A 24,735-nucleotide genomic window follows, 5' to 3' on the forward strand; every position below is an offset into this window, starting at 1 on the left:
TGGATTCCATTGGGTTGAGCTGAGAGTTTGAGAAAGGTGGGTAAGTGAAAATGGCAATGAATTGCAAAAGCATGAGGATTTGCTTTCATATTCAGGAGATAACTATAATTGTATTTCCATTCTTAAAATGTTAAAAGTAGGGGAACCTACTGGGTGGCTTGGTGGTTTAGCACCTGACTTCGGCCCAGGGCATGGTCCTGGAGACCTGGGATGGAGTCCCACGTTGGGCTCCCTGCATGGAGCCTGCTTCTCCTTCTGCCTGTGTCTCTGCCTCTCTCTGTGTCTCTCATGAATAAATGAATAGAATCTTTAAAAAAAATGTTAAAAGTAAATACACATACACAATTATAATTTTTAAATAATTTATAATTTTTAGTGAGGAAAGAAAGATGAGCAGAGGCAGAGAACAATGTAAACAAGATGCAAAGGAAAGAGGAAAAAGAAAGACAAAATGAGAAAGCAAACTAAGGACAAATACCTCAGAGTCAAGACAGTAGAGATAGATTAAATGTACTTATTTAAAGACTATCTTGATAAATGAAAAGAACCACTCAATTTTAAGCTAATGCCATAAAAAAAAAAAAAAAGACACAGAAAAGTGAAATACAATTATTTGGAGAAAAAAATAAATCAGGAAAATATCACAAAAAGAAAACCAGTGCAGCTTTGTCAATATCAACAGCATATAATTTAACCTAAAAAGTATGATTAAAAATATTAAGAACTATAGAGAAGGGTGCCTGGGTGGCTCAGTCCGTTAACTGTCTGACTCCTGATTTTGGTTCAGATCACAATCTCAGGGTTGTGCGATCAAGTCCCATATCAGGCTCTGTGCTGAGCATGGAGCCTGCTTAAGTTTCTCTCTCTCCCTCTCCCTCTGCCCACCCCCTGTTTGTGCACTCTCTCTTAAAAGAATAAAAAAGTTTACAATTTAAGAAACTATAGAAATAAGCAGCAATTAATTAAGATGATATAAAAATCAGGAACATATAGGTATACAACATACACACATAGGTGGAGGTCGTTGGTGTCACCTGCCAGCTGCCAGGCTCCTTCGCCTGCTCTTCGGCTCCCCACCCACCCCAACCAACCATGCCCCAAGAAAACCAGGCATGACACGGGATGACTTGTTCAACACCAATGCCTCAATTGTGGCCACGCCGACTGCTGCCTGCGCCCAGCATTGCCCCGAGGCCATGATCTGCGTCATTTCAAATCCGGTCAACTCCACCATCGCAACTGCAACGGAGGTTTTCAAGAAACACGGAGCTTACGACCCCAATAAAATCTTCAGGGTGACGACCGTGGACATTGTCAGGGCCAACACTTTCATTGCAGAACTAAAGGGTTTAGATCCCCTGCGAGTCAATGTTCCTGTCATTGGTGGTCATGCCGGGAAGACCATCACCCCCCTGATCTCTCAGTGCACTCCCAAGGTGGACCTTCCCCAGGACCAGCCATCACTGGGCTGATCCAGGAGGCCTGCACGGAGGTGGCCTCCTTTGAAGGCCAAAGCTGGAGCAGGCTCTGCCACCCTGTCCGTGGCATAGCTGGAGCCCGGTTTGTCTTCTCCCTTGTGGATGCAATGAACGGGAAGGAAGGAGATGTTGAATGTTTCTTTGTTAAATCCCAGGAAGCACACTGTGCCTATTTCTCCACACTGTTACTGCTGGGGGAGAAGGGCATGGAGAAGAATCTAGGCATTGGCAAGATCTCCCCTTTTGAAGAGAAGATGATAGCAGAAGCCATCCCGAGCTGAAGGCCTCCATCAAAAAGGGAGAGGACCTGGAAAAAAAAAAAAAAAAAGGTACTGTATGTTTAGATTTCAGTATTAAACGTTTCCTTTTCTACTGATAAATCACAAAATCAAGAATCTCGATCCTGGAAAAAGAAAAGAAAAAGAAAAAGAGAGGAGTTTGTGAAGAACATGTAATGAAAGGGCAGCCAGCTAGCAGTCCGTTTCCCTAACTTATGAAGGCATCATGTCCCTGCAAAGCCATCTCCTGCCCTCATGTTTCTGTTGCGTTAACCACGAGTGTCATGTGAACCTCACCGCCCCTTCCAACCCCAGGTCCCTCGATGTGTGCATCAATAAAAGCAGGCTTCCATTTTGTTAAAAAAAAACAAAAAACATACACACATACAATCATAGTGGAAGATTTCCCACTGTATTCTCAGAAATTATTGGATAAAAAAGACAAAAAAGTAATATATCATGAACATTTTCTTATATCACTTAGATCTTTAATTTCATTTGTAATGCCTTTATGTTTTCTTAAATAGATTGACAATGAAATTAAATGACGTGTTTTGTTGGACATTTACCACAATTCCAATTCCTTGCTTTGCAAGCAGCATTGTAATAGATACACATATTGCACTATTTTTAGACTCCTATAGGTTTGAATTTCTATCTGGTATCATTTTCTTTCAGTCTAAAGAACACTGTTGAGCATTTCTTATGGTGCAGGTCTGCTGTTGATAAATTCTTTCAGTTTTTGTTTATCCAACAATTTTATATTCATTTTTGAAGGATATTTTTCACTGTATATATGTTTCTTGATTTCAGCACTTTAAATACAATATTGTATGGTTTCCTGGCCTTCATTATTTCTAAGAAGTCAATGTTAATTCATGTGTTTCCTTGTATGTGAAGATGTAAAATATTTATTTTTCTTTATGCATTCAAAATTTTTGTTGAAATTTTACCCAACAATTTTACTATGTTGTACCTAAGGGCGCGCGTGTGTGTGTGTGTGTGTGTGTGTGTGTGTGTGTGTTTATCCTGCTTGGGGTTTTCTGAGTCTTCTGAATCTCATAAAAATACATGTTTTTTTTTTTTTTTTAAACTACACTTGGGAAATGTTGGCTGTTACTCCTTCTAAATATTTTTCTGCCTCATTGTCACCATTTCCCGCCTCTGAGACTCCATTACACATAGTTGGGGCTGATATTATCCCACAGGATCCTGATGCACTGTCACTTTTCCTCAACTCTTTTTTCTCTTTTTTAATGTTTGGATAATTTCTACTTATCTTTCTTGCTTTGTTTCTTTCTCTTGTCATTTCTAATTTGATGTTAGAAATGTCCTTTTATTTTTTTTCCATTTAGGTTTCTTTTTTTTTCCACATCTAGAATTTCCAGTTGTGTTTTTTCTATAGTTTCTTTTTTCCTGGACTATGGGCCACAGCTTTCTGATTTCTTTTCATGTCTACGAGGCTTCATTCTCTACTAGATGTTGTTAATGATGAACTGGAGAGACTCTAGATTTCATTATATTCCTCTGGAGAAAGTAGATACCATTAAGTATACCATTTAATCATTGTTATTCAACTTATATTTGTGTGGGCTTGGTTTATTACAATTTCTTAGGCAGACTTGTGAAAAGCCGCACTTTTTCCTGTTTGTTGTTTTTGTTTAGCTTGAAAGGACTTACCTTTTAATTTCTGCCCTCTCTATAGGTTTTATCAGGTTTTCATTTTAAGCTTGGTTAAGGAGACTCTATCGTAGGCTTTCTAGAATAGGTTACTATTCTTAAGGTTTGGCCTGTTTGGCATCTCAGTTGAATACCAGGGGTGTCAACAAGGAGTTAAGGATGCCTCCCACTCCAGCCAGGCTGGACTTCCATTGTTCCCTCACACTGCTGAACCTTTATCTGTTCTACTCTCATCTCTGGTCAACTTGCCTTTTGGAAATCCTGTTTTCTTGTCCTGTACAAGTATAGCCCAGGCATAAACATAGAGTTCCAGGGAATTCCCATAGACACTTCTGGGACCTTATCTCTGTACAACTTCCTTCTTTCTCATTCCAAACCACAGACTGTAGATTCTTTAGTGGCCCCAAACTCTATTCTCTACCTCCTCAAGTCATCAAGTTACCTGAACTGTTAGGACTTTTGCTTGCTGCACCATGACCTAAACATGGTTTTCATGTACACCTAGGACACTCATCCTTAAGTGGAACCTGCATCCCCCTGTTTCTTTTTCAGGAATCAGTTCTGTGCTCCCTACTGCCCAGGGCTTTATAAACTTTGTGTTTTCTATATTTATTAATAATGGGAGGGTTAGTTCAGTATCAGTTTCTCCATCATAGCTAAAAGCTAAATCCAGATAACATATTTTTTATTCTAGAAATTTTACTTCATAGTTTGTATAGATTTTGATTCTCTAGCAAAAATCTCCATCTTCATCTCTATTGTCTTGAACAAATTAATTGCATTTACTGTAAAGACCTCACTACCCAAATCACAATGGGTTTGTTTCTATTTTTTTGTATTATTTTTCTTTTAGATTTTTTGATTAGATAGTCCTGTCTTTTTTGTGTGACTAGTAGTGTTTTATTTTGTTTTGTTTGATTGAGGTATATAGGACACACCAAAAAATGGAAAAATCTTTAATTTACAATTTGATGAATTATTACATATGGATAATAAGTGTGGAAATCACCAAGATTAAGATATAGAATGTTTCAGAATCCTGAAAGGCTTGCTTGTACTTTCTTCCAGTCACTAGTTCCTAGAGGAAACCATTATTCTGGTTTCTATGTCTACATATTAGTTTTTAAACTTCATAGAAATGAAATAACATTTTATGTACTCTTCTGTGTCTAACATCATCCACCTTATGATGTCTCAAGGTTCATCCATGTCGTCCTGTGTATCAGTAGTGTGTTTTCTCCCATTTTGTGAATTATTCCATTGACTGAATCTGCCACATGTTATTTACCGTTCTATTCTTGATGGACACAGAGGTTGCTTCCAGCTGAGGGTATTGAAGTACAGCTATGATTATTCTTGTTTATGATTTCTGAGACATTTAAGCTCTCATTTCTATTGGGTTGAGAGTAGTGCACATAGAGTTTAGTTTTATAAGATATTTCCAAATAATCTACCAAATATTTTGTTCTTATCTCAGTGGAACTGCTCTTTGGAAGCTTTCCAATAACCTTGCCAGGTGTAAGGGCTGCCTGACTCTCACTCACAGATATTCAGGGCATCCCCAGATATAAGATATTCTAGTTTTTCAACCTCCTTTCCAATACCTGACATTATCGGTTCTAATTTTGCCCACTCTTATGGGTATGTAATAGTATTTCATAACGGTTTTATTTGCCATCTCTCTAATGACTAATGATATTGAGTATACTCTTTTATGTTCATTCATTCTATTTATTTTATAAATATATAATGAAAGTAATGATGATGTAAACTGATACTAACTTTTTTCTGAAGAGGGTTCTTCTTCCTTCACAGGGAAGGTAGAATGGACTTTGAAGTGATAATGTCTCTTACAGATGTTGGGGGGCTCCCCTGACTGTAATCCTATGATGCAGAGAAGTGTACATCTTCCCCATAGGCTTTCCTTTCCTTAGTTTGTAGGAGAGCTCCTCACAGATCTCTAGCTCTTAGAATCCTATCACCCCTCTAGGTGCTCCCCAGTGGCAAAATTTCACTTATATGTATGATACTTTTAAAAAGAGATATCTATTGCCTTGACTTATAATTAAAAGAAACTAAAAAGAGGGGAACCTGGGTGGTTCAGTGGTTGAGTATCTGCCTTTGGCTCAGGTTATGATCCCGGGGTCCTGGGATCGAGTCCCACATAGGGCTCCCTTCAGGGAGCCTGCCCTCCCTCTGCCTGTGTCTCTGCATCTCTCTCTCTCTCTCTCTCTCTGTGTGTGTGTCTCTTATGAATAAATAAATAAAATCTTAAAAAAAAAGAGTCATGAGACAAGCTCCATTATTTGCTTTGAAAATTTACATTTGGTGTGTCAACTCACTTTGAAATTTTATATCCATGGTACTATGGGAGGCTGATCAATTGTCCTGCAAACGTGTCCACATCTCCAGACCATGGTTGGTTGTTACTGTCGCAAAAGGAAACTAGTATGGCTCTCTTGGTGCCTCAGGCAAAATTTCAAATTTTGCATTGTTACTGAAGGCCGAAATGCCCATAGAAGACTGGATTATTTGATTAGTTGGATTAATAGCACGTGCTGCTTCTAACTACAGGACAGACATGAAGTACTTAGGAAGGCTCCTAAATTCTAAGTTCTACACCCCCCGTGGGCCATGCTGGCACACCCAGCATAGAGTAAGCATCGCTTTTGGGTTATTATACCTGGTGGCAAATACCAGCTCTCCCGGTTTCATTAGCCAAGTGACTTTGGGGATGTTACCACACCCATTCTTATTTATCTATAGAAAAAGGGATAGCAATAGTCTACCTTTCCAGATTTGTCTGAGGACTGAGTACCTGCCATGTAGCAAATTTTAAAAGCCATTGAACAATTAATAGTTAACAAATAATAAATAGTTTTGACTGGTGACAAAATTGGTGATATTTGGATTCATGCTGAATTCAGTTTGGAAGTGTTTATTGAGCATTTACTCAATGCTCAGAATAATCTTAGGTGCTGGGGAGCGTTTAAAAATACTAACCCATAAGATGGTTACAAAAGCGCACCTTACCCTGACCAGCCCAGGACGTCAAGATGTCTCCCTGATTCCAGAAAACAGTGTCTTTGCAGAAGGTAGTCAGCTTTGAAATGTCAGTTTCCTCTTTGGTAAAAAATAACTGCTCGTCCAATATAAAATGTATTTAGTAGGGCTATTGATGAATAAATCATAAAAGATACACACTTGAAAGGTTAATATTGACATCCTGCAAGACATAACTTTATGTGCAGCACAACTATTGATCAGGCTGTGGTGATAGGCTGGAATGTTCCAGTGCGGATTGTTTACAGGAGGGGCAAAGCCCGTGCTCAGAGGAATTGGGCTCTTTAAAAAGGTGAAACTGTTTAAGCCAGATTTTGGAATTTCCAGTCTAGCCCATTAGCTGATTAGTTTGTCTCTTGCAGCTATGATAACGAAAGCTACTCCCTGTGTCTAAGAAGAAACATCTGATGTACTTTGGGTAATTGTGACCCTCCCATTTACCCAGGTAAAGGAGTCAAGAGGAAGTTGCCATGGGCGTGAAAAACGCTCTTGAAGAGAGAACCTTGTGTTTGACTTGTTTAACCCACAAAAAACTAAGAAAAGCTTTTTGGTGATATCTTGAGCCTTTACTAATTCCTCTCTGACTAATAGACATCAATGAGATTATTATTTTAAGAAAATAAGTCAATTAGGAGTAATGTTTCTTTCAATAATAAATTATTGGACCAGAAATCAGTGAATGGCCAATAATTATCCCGGTAGAGGGTACAATGAGTATATTCGGCTTAGAGAGCTGAATGTACAGAGTACTTTTCATTTATTTTTTCTAACTGCTACATATCAAAAGAATGATTAAGGAACCAGTGGCTAGATCCGGCTATTTCTGGCATAATTATGTAAATAAAAAGAAAAAGTGTTATTGTATATACATACATATATAAGCATATGCTACTACTATACCCCCCAATTTTTTTATTTTACCCCCCAAAAATTTAATAATCAAATTTGTTTCTCTAATTTTTTGTTTCAAAATCATTTCAAACTTATATAAATATTGCCAAAACAGTACAAAGGATTCCTGTACAAACTTTACCCAGATTCTGAAAATGTCAATAGTATAATTATCATAATGAAGAAATTAGTGTTGATACAATATTATTACCTAAACTATAGATCTTATTAAAATTTCATCAATTGGCCCACTAATGTCCATTTTCTGGTCCAGGATCCAAGCCAGCATCACACATGACATTTAATTATGTCTCCTTAACAACCATTAATCTGAAACAGCTCCTCAGTGTTTGTCTTTCATGACTTGATGATTTAAAGAGTACTGGCCAGCTGTTTTATAGATTGTCCTTCAATTTGAGTTTGTTTGATATTTCTTTGATTCTACTGAAGTTATGTATTTTGGGCAAGGAAACAAAAAAGGGATGTCGTGTCCTTCCCAGTGCATAATTCAGAAGTTTTATCTCTTCTTTACCAATTCTTAGCAGTCAATTTGTCCCACAACTGGTAATACTGACTTTGATCACTTTGTTAAAATGATGTGGCCAATTATCTCACTTTTTCTTTTTTCTTTCTTTCTTCTTTTTTTTTTTAGTCCTCTGGGGGAATTTCCTTCAAGAGTGCTTAAAATTCCTGTTTGTTGTCAGCCCACCTTTGTCCCCATCCCTAGTCTTAGTATTCATTGATGATACTTACCTGAAACGATCATTACTGTGGTGATTTTCTATTTCCATCATTCCTTTTATGTTTATTGCCTGGAATTCAACTGTAAGAAAAAATATCCCCTTCTCCCCATTTTTAAAAATGTGTTCAACTAATTATTAATAACAATATGGACTAGTGACTTCTTATTTTATTCGCTATGTTGTCAATGAGTTTCTGATTTATCCTTTCTGACTTTTCCATGCTTACCACGTATATTTTGTTATTTTCTCTGACAGCTTACTCCGAAGCTATCACAATATAGAAATTCTTTGGATCTGAATCCTGATACAAAGAAACACTTTGTGTAGCAGACATTCTTGTGTATGGCTGTTAAGTATGGATCTAATTTGACCTATCATGGATGGGCTACTCAGCTGTCCCGGTGCCATGTAACAAGTCTAAGTTGGCCCCATTGATTTGAGGTACCAGCTTTAGCACATACCTCAGCTACCCCCTCCCAGTGTCACACTCCCTAACTTGCAAGCATTAGTCTACTACCTTCAAATTCTGGATTTCTAATGTTTCATTCTTAAGAAAACTTTCTATGCTTCCAGCTCTCACTTAAATAGTCCCTTAGTTCTCATCTGACCTCATCAAAACTTCAGGTTCCAATTAACACATCCTACCCCTCTCTCATAATCCCTTACTTCTGTTTCCATTCTCTCCTCATCCAGGTAAGAGTCTGTCATCTACTATAATTCAGTGTTTGGGAATCTCAGAAGCTTACAGGAGCAGGCAAGAGACATTAATGATGGAAACTGGCAAACACAGCACATCAAGAACATGCAGGGGTATGACAAACCAAATGGACTGTGCTCCATCTGAAAGCATTCAAATGCCTAGTTTTAATACAATGAGTGAACCCCACCCCCACAATTGGTCTCCAGGTGAACTTTGTCCATTTGTCTCTCCCCTTATTTCTATTTATTGCTATCCTCTAAAACCTCAACTTTTGTTGAACCCACTGTCTGCTTTCCCCATATCTGCACCCAGGTTACTTCACATTGCAAAAGGAAAAAAAAAAAAATGTACTGTAGGGCTGCCCAGCTTCACTTTCAATTCCCTGTCACATCCTGAAGTGGGCGTTCCACACCCGGCAGCCACTCTTCCACATTTCCTAGAAAGCTTTCTATTCCTCTCTCAGACAGGACTATTTCATACTTTCTCCTCTTCATGTGCCTTCTTATTAGAATGCTTTTAGCTGTAGTAATAGAGTTGCCAACTAAAATGACTTCTATATCTAAGAAATCCACTCTCTAACTTTATTTATCCTGTTTATTTCTTCCTTAGCAATCATTACAATCTGCAATCATTTGGGGTTTTGTGTACTGTTTCATTTTTTTTTTTTTAATGTCCCTCAACCAGAACACAAACTCTCTGGGGACAAAGACCCTATGTCTTAGTATTCAACAAGTTCTCCAGGATCTGTAACAACATTAGGTCCTCAATACATTAGGTCCTCAATAAAACTTGTTAAATGGAGGGATTAATCGGGGCAAAGGTTCAGCACATGTGCAATTCCAAGAAATCCAGGACAAAGAGTTGCTGCAGGTAAAGTCTAGAGCAGAGCTTGGCAAACTTTTCCATAAAAGGCCAGAAAATAAATATGTTCAGCATCACAGGCTGTACAGTCTCTGTCATAACTATTCATTTCTGTTACGATAGCAGGAAAGCAGCCCTGGGTAGTACATAATGAATGGGGGTGGCTGGATTTGGACCACAGTCATTGTTTGCAGACCCCTGGTCTAGATGAACATATCTTTGCACAAACCAGAATCCCCCCACTGCTACTTGTGGGTGTTCAGTAAACTATATATGAAAGTACATGGTCACATCTTTATTATTTCCTGAAAGGTAGCACATCAGAGTGGTTGAGAGTATGGACTCTAGAGCCAGATTACTTGGTTCAAGTCCAGGTCAGCCACTTATGTGATTTGTGACCATGAACAAGTCATGCCTCTCTGCCCTTCAGTTTTCTCATCCTTAAAACAGAGATAATTACAGTGTCCATATCATAGGGGTGTATGAGGATTAAATGAGGTAATCTTCATGAAACACTTAGAGCAGAGCTTGGCACACAGGAAGTGCTTGATGTCTGTGTTGAGTAAATGTGGAGTAAGTCTTTGGTTAGTACTTTGCATATCTTGTCCCATTCTTTTCTCACAGAAGCCCAGAGAGGTCATATATGTATTTTAAAGCCATGGAAAGTGGGATTCAAAGAAACTAAGCAAGATTCCTATGGTCACACAGCTAGTAAGTGTTAGTAGTAGGGCCGAAGAAATACATTTAGAGATTAAGAGATCTGTGAAGAGAGTAGAATGTGTTTCTCCTACTCAATATGAATTAAAAATAAAAGTAACTGATATGGATTCACATCTACACTAGTTTTAAAAGACAGCCGCCAATCCTGTGACGTGTTTCTCCTCAAGAGCAATCCCTTTCTCTTGAAGCTGTGTGGATTTGAGATGGCTCTCACCAAGAGAGTTTGATGAAAGTGACACTATGTGACTTTCTTTCTTTCTTTTTTTTTTTTTTTACTATGTGACTTTCAAGGCTACATCATAAAGGGCCACTCAGCTTTTGCCTCGCTCACTGGAAGGCAATCTCCCAGAACTCTGAGCTGTCATTTAAAAAGTCAAATTACCCTGAGGTTGCCATGTTGTGAGGAAGCTCAAGCCACATGGAGAATCCATTCATAGGTTCTCAAGTTTATAGTTCCATTTCAGCCTAGTCTTGAAGTCATCCCAGCCCAGGAGCCATACAAATGAGTGAAAGTCTTCACAAGAATCCAGCCTCTGGCCATGGAGTAACTCACAGACATTTAATTCTTCCTTTCTGAGACTCTAGATATCATCCATCCCCACTGTGGTCACCACAGAATCCTGAGCAAAAGAATTGGTGTTTCATGCAACTAAGTTTTGGGGTGCTTTGTTAGCACAGAGATAAACAGGACATTTTTCCAGATTTTCCTAAACTACAATTATAGTTCAGCTCATTAATGCTGGTCTTCCTTCATTCCTTAGTGGTCTTCCTTTATATCTACCCTGAAACTCTTCTGAGTCATCAAGCATTAGAAGGACTTAAGATTTAAACCCAGAAAGTCTTCTTTGAAGCAGGGCTGCTGACCCCCATGCTCTAATAGCAGATCACAAGCAAATCATTTCATGGGGGAGGGGGTTAGTTCTCTCTAAAATAGTGGGCAAAATCTGTTTTGCAAGATTGCCATGAGAATCAAATGATGCCAGGGGTGTTAAACTGCTTTAAAGGAATTTGGACTGAGGCAGAGGGTAGTTTGAATCCCCCAGACTTCCAGCCCAAACAAATCAATAGTGTTGATGCCACAGCCATCAAAAGAGCAAGCACACTTCTCATCATTCACTGGGGGCTCCTAAAGGGTCTGTGTGTGTGCACGTGTGTGTAATTTAATAGTGGGCCAGCCTGGTGATTTTGAAACAACTCGAGTGTCTGACATGAAAGCGAGTGACAGTACTTGGAACGAAGGCCATGAAATGCAAGTATATTGCAAATCACTCAGTTGTGCTGTCGGGGGAATCATAGTCACCATATATATTTTCTTAAATGTAGCTTCCCAGAAAACCTTTCATAAAATTCATGACTATGACTGACCTCTGCTACATGCTTGCCTCCACAGCTTCCCCTATAATGCATTGGTGGCAAATCACTGGTGATTGGCTGCTGAACAGCCATTCCCAGTGCCCTTCTCCCTTTCTTGCTCTTTCTATGGTGTCCTGGAGACCATTATTTGCCAACCAGGTTTCCACACAGCTAGGGGTAGCCCGTGTCCATGAGGAACAAGCAAAAGCCTTCTGGGAAAAATCTTTTCATAAAATATTTCTCTTTCCTGATATAAGGACACATAATATTGGCACAGCTTTCCCCACTTAATCTTTCTATTGCCTTGGCTGTGTAATGGATGGAGTGATGGCAACCATCTTGTGACAATGAGGACAACTTCAAAAGAGGCACCTACTCTGAAATCTTTGAACCAACAACGACCTCTCTCTGTAAGGAAAATAGGTCCAAGTTTGTGTAAGTCACTGAAGTTGTATTTTCTTTTACTTTGCAGATGCAGTCAATCCAGACATGACTTGTGCCATGTGTAGTTGAACCCTTTCCACAAAGGACTAGGTAATAAATACTATTATATAATGCATGTATATATTCACATCTGTAGTAACCATCGCTACGCCATGCGGGCAGGTAACTTCTACTTTCCTATCCTTTATGAAGATGGTGGAAACAAAACTTCTTGAGTGTGAAGTCACTTAGAGGCCACACACTTCTCTCTCCCTCGACTGGTCCATGACTTTAGAGACACTCCTTCCGCTTCTCCCTGTACTTTGTCACTCTGCTGGTTTAGGTCACGATCTTCTGCCTAGAACACTGCCACAGCCTCCCTGATTTTCTTCAGTCTTCCACTGTGGTGTCTCCCATTCTCTATTCTTGAGGCATCAAGGTCTTTCTAGAAGCAATGGCTATTCTGTATTTCTGTGAACGCAGCATTCCAGTGCTCCTTTGTGAAAGTCTAAACTTCACTCTCCTGAGAAAACCTTCTATGACTTGGCCTTTGTGTCCCCGTCCTGTGTTTCCTACAGCCAGTTCTTCTCTACTGCCCTCTTCTACAATGTCCTCAGCTCCTCAGCTTCAGCCAGGCTGAACTGAAAAATCCCCTCTCACGCTTCAGCCAGGCTGAACTGAAAAATCCCCTATCACGCTAATTGAATCTCTCTGCCTGGGTCATTCCCTCTTCCCCCAGACCTCTCAGATGTAGGTACATACCTATGCTCCACTCTAGATTTGTTGTTCCTGTCATGTGCCCCCACAGTGATATACCCAATAGCTGGAGAAGCAAATATGCAAGATAAACAGATATTTTCCTACTAGATGGTAAATCTGTCTGAGAGTGAGGCTGGGGTTTGTCTTGCTCACTGTTGCAGAGTCAATGCCTAGAGAAGTACCTGGCATGTAGGTTTTGAGGGAGAAAAAAGGAAGGAATAGAAGGAAGGAAAGTAGGAGAGAAGAAAGGAAGGAAAAAATGAAGCAAACAAATGAACAAAAAGAAGTATATTTGTCTTTATAACTTGGCCTTACTCAATTCAGTGGTTTCTGTGATAGACTATTTCAAGCTCAGAAGGAAGACAGGGAGATTTTCAGTTACAATTTGGAGTACTCGTTGACTGGCTGACCCCAATCCCCATTTCCCACCTCTTTTTCTTTATCTACTTTCCAGGCAGGCCTGGTCATGGGTGAAAGTGTTGGCCAATGGGACACAAGCACAACTGTGTTGTGAGATTTCCAGGAAAGCTTTGTTTTGTTGTTTGTGGCAATACCCTTTCCTCCTTATTCCTGTCCCTTTGTTTCTGCTCTAATGTAGACTTGATGGCTAGAGCTACAGCCTCAGCCTCACTCTACCCAGGTGATGGTGAGCTTTTCTCTGCATTGATCTCTGTCTGGATTCAGTCCCCAGTTCATAATGTGGTCATGATCTAGTGTGTTTTGCAATGATATTCCTCCATGGGAAAAGCCAAAAGTAGGCATTCACAGAATAATAGGCCAGCAAAGGACCACCGTGTAAATGTAAAGTCAAGACCCAAACTTGACAAAACAGATCATGAGTACTAATTGCATTCAGGGAAGAAAAAATTAACATGAGCTATGTAAGACAGGGGAGGAGGTGACGGTGATGCCCGGTTTGGGCAGAGCCTTTAAGACACTTACATTCATAGAGCTTACTATGTGTTCAGCTCAGTCCTAAATATTTCACTACACAAGCTCGTTTAACCCTCACATATCCCAAGGGAAGCACTATTTTTGTGCTCACTTTGCAGATGAGGAAACAAGCTCAGAAACAGTAAGGACGGGATCCCTGGGTGGCGCAGCGGTTTGGCGCCTGCCTTTGGCTGGGGGCGCGATCCTGGAGACCCGGGATCAAATCCCACGTCGGGCTCCCGGTGCATGGAGCCTGCTTCTCCCTCTGCCTGTGTCTCTGCCTCTCTCTCTCTCTGTGACTCTCGTAAATAAATAATAATAATAATAAAAAAAAAAGAACCCCCCCCCCAAAAAAAAAAAAAAAAGAAACAGTAAGGAACTCACTCAATATCACAGTCAGTATTTGAACCCAGATCCATCTGATGCCAAAGCTTTTACCCCACTCCAGAACATGTGATTGGGAAGGCCTAGCACATAGTAACTGCTCTGTCAGTATTCGATGAATGAATGAATGAATGAATGAAGCAACGATGTGAGGATGACAAGGCTCATACATCTTGGAATTGTAGATTCCTGCTCCCGTAGTGGAGCAGGAAGCTTAAATGGAGGAGGTGATTGTACAACCAACCACTGAATCACTGATATTTATTGAGTGCTTACTACGTGCAAAGTGCCTTAACACTTCATGACAATCCTCTTGAAGTTGACAGCAATATACTGAGCACTAAGACACTCTGCCTGGCTCTGTCCTGGGCCCTCAGGATGGCAAATTACTTGCAAGCATTCACAGCCCAAATGCAGTGAAAAGACCTGCAATGTTCTTCACGCCATAAATAGGGGTATCTCGGGCCTCAATTTACCTACTCTCCACTCACCCTCTACAACCATCAGGAGCTAGATTTCTTTGTCTCTGGGGATTTGGGAGTGATCAACGGGCTTGGATACTGTGGGAATCCACCCCCTCCTCCAGTTCTCACAAACTCCTCATAATAGGCTCCCATATAGTGTGAACAATTTACAATATAATGAATTTGTTTTATTCTGGTTCACCCTGGGCACCACGGCCCCTGCCTGCCTCCCTGTTGTTTTATTTACTCCTCGGCCATTCTCATTCTCATAGCTATTCCCTTTAGCTCTCCTTTTCTGTAAGGTCATTCTAAGGACAGGATGTTGCAATGGCCAAGATGAGTTGTGAACACGTGCAAGTCAGGTGTGTGCTGGTGATTCTCTCTCTTCTTTTGGGCTCTCTGAAATCTAGCCCATAAAGAAAAATATCACATGCTTAAGATTTAGGACCCAAATTCCGATTTTGAGGTCGGTGTCATTCAGATGAATGCCCCTGAGCAAGGCACAACAGAACAGTTACTGAGAGAGATAAGGTGATTCAGTGTCATACCTTAGTGAGCTGTAACTCACAAGGGGTGGGGGGAGACATTTTTGTAACCACTAAAATGTGCAAGGCTAGCCTCAGCCCTATATATTGCTGTTTTCCACAATGGTTGTTTCCTGGAAAATCCATCTCTTTCACCACAGGGTGCCAGGGGCATTGAAAATTAGTCAGTTTGCTCTACTGGCCTTGTTAACACTTGTGGCAGGACATTAATACAGGATAATAGTAATCACATTGGTGTTAAGTATCTGCAGTGTTAGGGCAATAGCTTTGAATCTCAACCCACTACTTCTGATTAAGAGAGATACTGATGGTGGTACCAGGAAGATGGACTCCCTAGCCTTCTTGTCCAGACAGTATAAACACTCCAGAGTTAATGCTTCATTTATATGTGAATACAATCAAGATTGGTTTCTAATTATTTCTGGCACGTGCTCTTTGATGCTAGAACCTTTAAGTCACAGTGGTCAAAGGGTAATGCATCATAACAGGTTACAACATCCCCAAGGATTTCTTGATTGACATAAAAATGTTTTTTTTTTCCTCCAACTGATTGACATTATGGCAGGTGTGATGTGATGGCCAAGCTTTTAGCTGTCCATTAAAAGATATTAAATCGAGGGGATGTGGCTTCAATAATTAGCTTCCACATTTGGCAAATGAAACCAGCTGGACTGTGGTTAGAGCCTTGGGGGGCTAGGGTACCTCAGGGATGTTGAAATAATTTTTCAGTTGAGTCAGAACAAACTACTTGAAAAATTTATTTCCAAATTTCTGGAGTGAGTCTCTCCCTCTCTCTCTCTCTCTCTCTCTCTCTCTCTCTTTTGGTCCTAGAGGGACATAAATGGAAACCAAAGGTTTACAGTGAAGCAACAAGATAAACTCCAACTAGAAGTAGGAAATTTGACAATGAGAAGAGTTTGTCTTTGCAAAAACGTTGTGCAAATAGGTAGGGAAATGTGTTTATTTTCAAAAATTGGACCATATGTTTCAAACATCCATTGGAAAAAGGAGCAGATGTGTCTCAAGAACTACGACACACTGTAACCAAATGAGTATGTTTGGGAAGGGTTGCAGAAAGGCATCCCACTATGTTCTAAAATTTGGTGTGCCAGGAGGACAAGATTTCCTTGACCTTCTGTAATTAATCTCCCATAGTCCTGCTACTTGCGCCATAATGCTGCTTTGGTTTTACCAAAGGGTCCTCAAATGCATATTTATTCATTGGAGTGTTTGAATTTTTGAAGGCAAGAAATCCATAGATTTATATCTTGCTCTCCCTTCAGGATTCCTGGGGAACAAAGACCTGGATTTTCCCCATGCCTGTGATACAGGAGTCAATAGGAGGAAGGATGTATTACTAGATAAAGATGATTCTAAAATCCTAGAAAGGTAAACCACCGTGTTGTTGCTTAAAAATAAAACCCAGGCAAACCTACTCAATGTGTTTGGTTGAGTTAACAGCTCTTCATCTTCTGGCCCTCAAGTTCACCACTCAACTAAACCAAACAAAAATTCAGTGTCTGCTATGCAGACTGATGCCAGAATCCAAAGAAAATCGGCTTTTTGAGGAGCTCACTTTGTAATGAGGGAATAGGATATAATACATATGCCAAATAACAAATCCGTAGTGCTAAATAAAGCACTTGGAAACTGCCCTCACCAAATAGTGCAGAAGTACAAAAAACCAATTCATTTGCCTGGGAAGGGAGAAATGATGTAGAGTGTCAACAAAGGCTTAAACAGAAGAGTTGATATTTAAGCTGAGCTTGAGAAATGAGTACTGTGGTGGAAGACAGAGTGGCTCGGGTGGGAAAGGGGCTTTCCGGGGCAGCAGTGTGCTTAAGGGAGGGTGTCACATGATCTCCACCCATCTTCACATGATCTTCACCCATGATCTCACATGAACTCCCAGCATGGCAGAGCAGCAAGGCCTTCCAGGGGATATTTATTTACTCAGGAATTGTTTGTTGAGGATCTTCTCTACTCCAAGGACTGGACTATGTAATAAACATCATGATGATGTGGATAGGATATTAAGGTTAGCCTTTTTTTTTCTTTATTCTTCCTTTTTCACCTGCTGTGAATGCAACACTATTATAGAAACTCACTACTATATAATTTATTATATATCACATATATTATCCAATCATATTAAATATATTATACATAATATAGACACTGTTATATATAATATATAAGAAAGTAACTTATAAGAAAATAAGTTAAAGAAATCTGTATTCACAGTAATTTTCATTTCTGTTGTCAGGTGGAAGAGGTGGGGAAAGGAAAGGATTGAGGTCTCTTGAAAGCAATTATATATATATGCTATATATGCATTATATCATATACATAATATGTATACTATATATTCACATAACATGACTTATGTATATAATATAGTATATATAATTATGCTTATATAATATATATTTGTGTAATTATGTAATGATATTTACACAATTTTATATATACCCAAACCCTAATTTTTTAATAGTAATAAAGTTTTTGTGCCATGTCACAGTTGGCCATCCCCCCAAGCTTACTTTTATAAGATCACTGCTAAGCATTGATTTGAGATCAGAGGAGAGAGGGAAGGTCAGAGGAGAGAGGAGCAGTAGAGAGGAGGAAAGACGGATGTGAAGGCCTTTCAATGCTATTACCTGTTGGAAATAATGCAGCATCATAAATACTTAAGCTTGAGGTGACATAATCAAGTAAGTCAACTAAGTCAAGTAACTTACAACTAAGTATTATAAGTAGAATATTGTCAGAAGATGGCCTAAAGCAGGAAGGTAGGGGGCTGGTTCAGAGCATAAAATGTGAGGTATGATATTTTGAGGACCCCAGCTATACCAGTGGCTGTGAGAATTGATGAGAGGGTCAAAATGGAGGAATACTCATGGACTGGGAGCTGGTTAGAAGTGCCAGGTGTTAGCACAGAAGAAAGACACTGAGATTTGTGTGAAGGTTTTCCTCTTAAGCACGGTTGTGAATGTTGTGCTATTTCTGACTTAGGACATCCAAGAAGAAAGAGAAATGGGAGGAGGTAACACCATGTACAGTTCTGGGCAAGAGGAGTGTGAAATGTCTGTGGCTGTCCAGGAGGAACCACTAGATTTTAAAACAAAGGTAGGAAAAATAATAAAATAAAATAAAATAAAATAAAATAAAATAAAATAAAACAAAATAAAATAAATAAAACAAAGGTAGGGAAAAGGTGGGAGGAGAAAAGCCATGGAGGAAAAAACACACAGTCAGAAAGCCAGGAGGAGCTAAGGGAAGAGAACCCATATTCATCTAGTATGTTTCAAATCAGACACCGCTAGGACCTTAACCTGTGTGATGGAATGTAGTCCTCACATAAGCCTAAAAATAATCTTATCCCACTTTATATAGGCAGTTAAGATGTTTTGAAATATGAACTGACGTTTTTCCTGCAGTCTCTTTGTACCTATCAGTCTTTTCCCATGTGGCAAGTTAATTAATCCATAGGATGAATATTACAAAAGAAAGTAGGAGAAAAGGCCTTTTGATTTTAAAGAGCCTAGGGCTTTAATTTTCAAAAGTAAATACCTTTAGAAGAGAATTTGAAAACCAAGAGAGTTGTGTCTCAGATTTATCGTTAGAGCCCTGGGAAGCAGAAAGGGCGGGTGCAGGGGCTATCCAGCAGGATGGGCCACAGCAGACTCACAGAGTTCCTCCTGTCTCAGCAAGAAGCAAGAGCAGGGGAAGGATGCAAGTTGAGAGTGGCAGGAAAGTGGGGAAAGGCCTTAAGGAGCCCCAAATGTCTTCCAGACCAATAGAGATGGGGAGCAGCAGACTGACCCCTGTATACTCACAAAGGGCATGAAACTAGCTCAGGTAGGGGTGAGCCTGATGAGGCTTTGGGTTCAGGAACAAGCTCTGGCACAGGGCAACCTGCATGGACAGACAGAAAGGACCAGGTGGGAATGGGCATCTCACAGGTGTCGGTGTAGGTGGGTCCTGACTAATCCAGGATCAGAAATCCTCAACCCAAATCTTAGAACTGTATTGAGTCCTTGAGACAAAGCAAGAATTTAGGGAAAAGAAAAAGGAAACCCTTGAAATGATGGAAATTGCCTCTTTGCCCCTAGCTAAATGGCAAGATCTAAACATTGGAGAAAAGTAAAGGAAATTCTGTTGCTTGCACTGCTGAATTTGTGGTCCAGCATTCATAACTATAGTAATCAGTAAAATTGTATTCAGGAAAAAGGTTGAGGTGACCTCCAAAGGCCATGCAGGTAGACAATGATGGAGCTTGTATATATATAAGCTTGGGTTTGCAGCTCCAAGATCCTTGCTCCTGCTACAATTCCATTGTAATGCGTATTCCCATTTTCAAGAGTCAAGATCATAATGATCAGCCATGTCAGGTTTTGAGGTCTGGGCAGGAGGAGGTCCCTAACCTTTCATGCTTTTGTTTCTCTGTAGTGGTGAGGGCAGATGATGGACTAAGTCAGCTGAAGACCAGACTCGGATCTTCATCTGTAAACCTCCCATTGACCCATCTACTTCAAGAAGCCAGCCATGAAGCCACTATTTCCTCTGACACATGAAGGTAGGAGTCGGAGTTGGGAAAGAACATAACTTTAGGAGGGAAAAGGTCAGTTAATTTTAGAGTTGTTTTTGTTGTTGTTGCCAAGTACAGGAGGTCTGTTGAAGTGGGGAAAGAAAAGCGTTGAGATCCTGTAAGGCAGTAATGGCATGAAAATGTACTATATGCCAGGGAGTGTCTATTAGTGCTCTTGAAGGCATGACCCATGGGCTAATATCATGAATGATATTCAACTGGAAGCTTGCTAGAACTGGTAGTTCTTAAGCTTTCCCCTCCCCATATCAACTAAGTCAGAATCTCCAGAGATGGGGCCTGGAGAATGTGTTTTGTAAGCCCCTCCACTGGCTATCACGTACACTGAACTTCGTGAAGGGCTGCTATAGAAATATGGAAAGCAATGACCTGAGATGAGGAAATGGGTGATGGAGAAATATAGGCTCAAGTGAGACTGGAAATCCTAAGTATGTAAACGATCCCATCTCCATGGTTATCAGATTCTCAACGTGTGCTCTTGGCTGCTAGCTTGGAAATAGATTCAAAGAGAAAGGACCGGTGTGTTGACCCAGAATACATGAAAATTGCAGGTTACTTGAGCAAAAAGGTCAAGGAGAAGATGGAACTGAGGAGTCAAAGAGACTGTAGTTGATCTGATTAAGCCATATTAACCACACAGGTAGAGTGGAAATAATCCCAGGATGAAGACAACCAGTGGGGAGCCTTATCTGAGGATGCCATGATGTCTAAATAGTTACTTTCATGCAGGGCGTGCCAGGAGAGGTAGAAGGAGGTGGCCAGATAAAGGTGTGGTGGTACAAGGAGGTGGCTGACAAGGAATGGAAATAAAAGGCAATGAAGCTTTTTCATCTGATTGATCCCATGCCCTTTCTGATATCCCAAGCAGGCCCGTCATCAGCAATGTGGGGACAAATTACTTGGGGGAAAAAAAAACAGAAAAATAATTCCCTTTCTATAGCCTCTTGACTGGTTTTATGTCCCATCTCCCCTTGCCTTCCTGGGATTCCAGTGAATAAATCCGCAATCCGGCTCCATCTTCCCCACCTGGGAATTAAAATGCAGCATCAGGATGTGTGCACACACAAGCCTTGCGGCTCCACGAGAGCTATTTTTTCTTTGGCCTATCTAGAGAAATCACTTGACTTCTGTGTATTGCGTGAGACCACTGTCATTAACAACAGTGGTGTCATTTTGATGTGCTCTGTGAGGCAGTGGGTGCTTTGAAGTTGAAAGATAGAACAGACGTGGATAAATTGTACTCTGAGCAGCCTGCTCTTGCACCATTATTGCCAGCAATTATTTCACCGAGTGACACATCTGATAAAAAGTCAGCCACCTTCCTCCAGGAAGCATCTCAGTAGCTACAACTAGGGACTTCATTCTTTCATTCATTCTTTCTCTCTTTCTTTCTTTTAACGTACTGAAGCTTGTTAATTTGCTGGCTGGAGCCTTCTGCTGCTTTTCGTCCTCCTCTGTTGGCGGTGTCTCCATTTCTGAGAGTGGGGGTTGAGGTTTTCGATGCTGGCTTCGTGGGAGCTAGCGCAGGTTAGAGCCTGTTTCCTGGGATGGGCAAGATAGTGGCCTTTTTGAGGGATCCTCTCTGGGTTTCCTTTTTGCCCAATTCCTTCTCGGCCTGTCATTACTTTTGACAGTTTTCCTTTCCCACTTTTGGAAATGCAGATGTGACTTCTTAGAAATTGAACAGCTGTGTCCAAAGAAGACCTAGCACTTGATGGGTAGTTATTTTGATCACTTACAGCGACTATGTGCAAGGCAGCGTCTTAGCACAGCTCCCAGTATTAACTCTCTCAGTCTTCGTTATAAGAAAGATCAGCATCCCCATTTATTTTCCAACAGGGAAACTGAGGATTGGGGATGAAACAGAGGCCCCACAGCTATTAGTCAGCAGAGGAAGACCCAAACCCAGGCATTCCAGCTGCAGAGATTCCCCCAAGTGCCTTGTTGGCTCTGCGCTGTGCTCTGTGGAAGATGCGCCTGGCATTGGGATTTGGGTAGAGGATGTGGCATACAGTCATGAGTTACAGGGGATGGAGTTGGGCTTTCTGAGGGTTGCCCTGGGACTTGTCCCTCAGTGCATGTTCCAGAAGGAGAGTTGTTTCAAGTGGCTAACTCAAGGATCTTGACTGCTTGAATGGTGACTTGTACTCACACAGGATCCACTGTGTTAAGAGTCACTACAGCCAAGACTGGGACAACCAGCTTCTGGTTAGAAACGTGCATGTGGGAAGGACTAGATGCACCCACTGATGGGGGGGGGGGGCAGGTCCAGGGGCAGTGACAGAGTAGTGGCCACGCAGGTGAGTCTATGCAACTAGGAGGTGCTCAGCAACATGAAGAATGTGGGCTGAGGCTTGGCTGGTCATATTGGGCCTAAGAAGATGGTTGCTGGCAGACATTCTCTGCAGTTGGCTGCCTAATGATTGGTCCTGTAGCCCTGACTCTAGTCTGGCTCAGTCTGAAGGGAAGAGTTTTCTAAAATCCCGACATCTCTGTTTTCAAATTTGACGTCAAAGGAACTTGTAGTAGTCTATATCTGTGTGTGTTTCTTTTTCTTTTTGTCCCCCTGCAAAACTTATTATTTAGGAAGACTTCCTGCCTTAAGCAAGGATATCAGAACCTGCAAGTTTTGCCACTGCCTGATTCCCTGGTGTGACTTACAGACTATGTGGTTTAATCAGACGGTGTGTTGATAGCAGTAACTATGGCTGTTATCTAGAATTGAAGAAGTGCATTTTTAAACAGCTTTGCACAATAAATATGGTAGAAACTGGTACCTCTTCATCTCCTTCTTTGCTTTCCCCATTCCTACTTCAAGTAGGGAATCGGGTTTTGGTAAAACTGGTGAAAGGGGTACATTACCATCCTAAGATGTTTTAATTCTGGTGAAAATACAATAAGGCAACGGTTTACCTGTCTTGTAGGGCTCCGAATGTCAGCCAGTTGCTGTGATGTGTGCCGTGATTTCCACTAATTTCTACTATGGCTAGAAAAAAGAACAATCTAAAGAGTTGAACTTTCAAAAGCGTTATTGAGAACCCAAAGCAAAAAAAAAAAAGGTCACTGTGTCACAGGAAGATGGCAAATGTAATTCCAAGCTGCATCCTGAAACCAAAACAGAGACAATCAAGACATGTGGTACCCCAAGAAGTGAGCAGACCAGGAAGAGTAGAAGAATGTATTATACCTGAAGTGCAAGGAAAGTCAGTTTTAACACCAGCTTTGGGATCTTGAGGCAAAGGAGGGAGTGAAAATAAATAGCTGTTGGGTAAACAAAAATAGTGTCTACCATTGAGTGTTTTGGGACCATCTAAATTCATCCTTTCTTCTGTGGAACAGTCTTGATTTTTTTTTTACACTTTTGGGCTCTGTTTTCCAAGGAGGTGTAATATCCACCCCCAGATTCAGGGGTAGACACTTGATCCAAACCAGGAAATGGAATATGTATTCTCAGGCATTTCCTGAAACAGTCACGAATGGGAGGTTGCACAGCTGCCCAGTTATAAGCCTGGGGCTGCTGTTGGCCATCTTTTCCACCACAGTGAGAGAGTTTGCCTGAAAATGAAGTCAACACAGAGGAAAGCAGAGTCTAGGGACACAGAGACAAAATCCTTATGATATCATGTTAGCACCTGGATCCTGCTGCACCTGAAGCCATCACCCTGGATTCTCAGACTTATAAACCAATATTTCACTCCTTTTGCTTAAAGGAGTTTTAGTTATAATTCTTCCCTCTGCAATTCATATAAATTTGCATTTACTCCCTTGATACCATAAGAAGTTTCATAACTAAAAGTGATTTTTTTTGTTTCTGAACCAGAATCACCCAGACTTACCAGGAAGCAAATGTTTAAAGTTCCAGGGACCAGCAAACTTTCTTTGAAAGTGCTGGATAGTAAATATTTTAAGTTTTGTGGGCCAAGAGACTAGGCTGAGGATATATGGAGACTTATGTAGCCATTTAAAATGTAACAACTTATAAAATGTAAAAACCATTCTTAGCTTGATGGCAGAAAGAAAAAAAGAAAGGGTGGGGGAAAAGAAAGAAAGAAAGAAAGAAAGAAAGAAAGAAAGAAAGAAAGAAAGAAAGAAAGAAAGAAAGAAAGAAAGAAAGAAAGAAAGAAGAAAGAAAGAGAAAAGGAAAGAAGAAAGAAAGAAAGAAAGAAAGAAAGAAAGAAAGAAAGAAAGAAAGAACGGAATGAAAAAAAAAGAAAAAAGTCAGCTCCTCGAGTTAGCCTGAAGGCCCAGTAACAACAACAAAAATGACACATCTTACTTTGAACATTCTTTCTGTTTCTGTCTCTTAGAAGAAAGAGGTAATTTTATTTTCATCCTGTAAGACTCAGCACAAATATCCTCACCATGGAGCTACCTGTAACTTCCCAGGCTGGGTCTTTGCTCCCTCTTTTGTGCTCAGACTCCACCATGCTCGTAACCTTTATCTTATTCCTTCATACATTTTGACATTTAAAAATTCAGACATTACAAAATGATAGAAAAATATCAAAATGAGCACTTGTGTAAAACCAAGCGTGTCAGTTGGAGTTGATGTATTACTAATATATTCGATGCCCATTTTAGACCCTTCCTCAAACCCATTACTGCTCTCCTCTGCAGGTACCTACAGCCTAGAGTTTGGCACCTGTCATTCTTTTGAATTCCATTATAATTTTACACTATCTGCAATTATTCTTATACATATGTGAGTATAACATTGTTAAATATGTTTAAAACTTTATGTAAAATATATGGGTTCTTCTAAAATTGGCTTATTTTCCCTTTCCTTTTTTCCACCTCAGGATTGTGTCTGTGAGAGTCATCAAAGTTGATTTATGTAGCTCTAGTTCATTA

At 40.4% G+C, this 24,735-nt stretch overlaps 1 pseudogene; it reads left to right on the forward strand.

Annotated features, from left to right (window-relative positions):
• The first annotated feature begins 1,103 nt into the window (after nucleotides 1–1,103).
• Nucleotides 1,104–20,497, forward strand: LOC112927819 (malate dehydrogenase, mitochondrial-like; annotated as a pseudogene).
• The last annotated feature ends 4,238 nt before the right edge of the window (nucleotides 20,498–24,735 follow it).

Source organism: Vulpes vulpes, chromosome 4, assembly GCF_048418805.1.
Source record: "Vulpes vulpes isolate BD-2025 chromosome 4, VulVul3, whole genome shotgun sequence".
NCBI lineage: Eukaryota > Metazoa > Chordata > Mammalia > Carnivora > Canidae > Vulpes > Vulpes vulpes.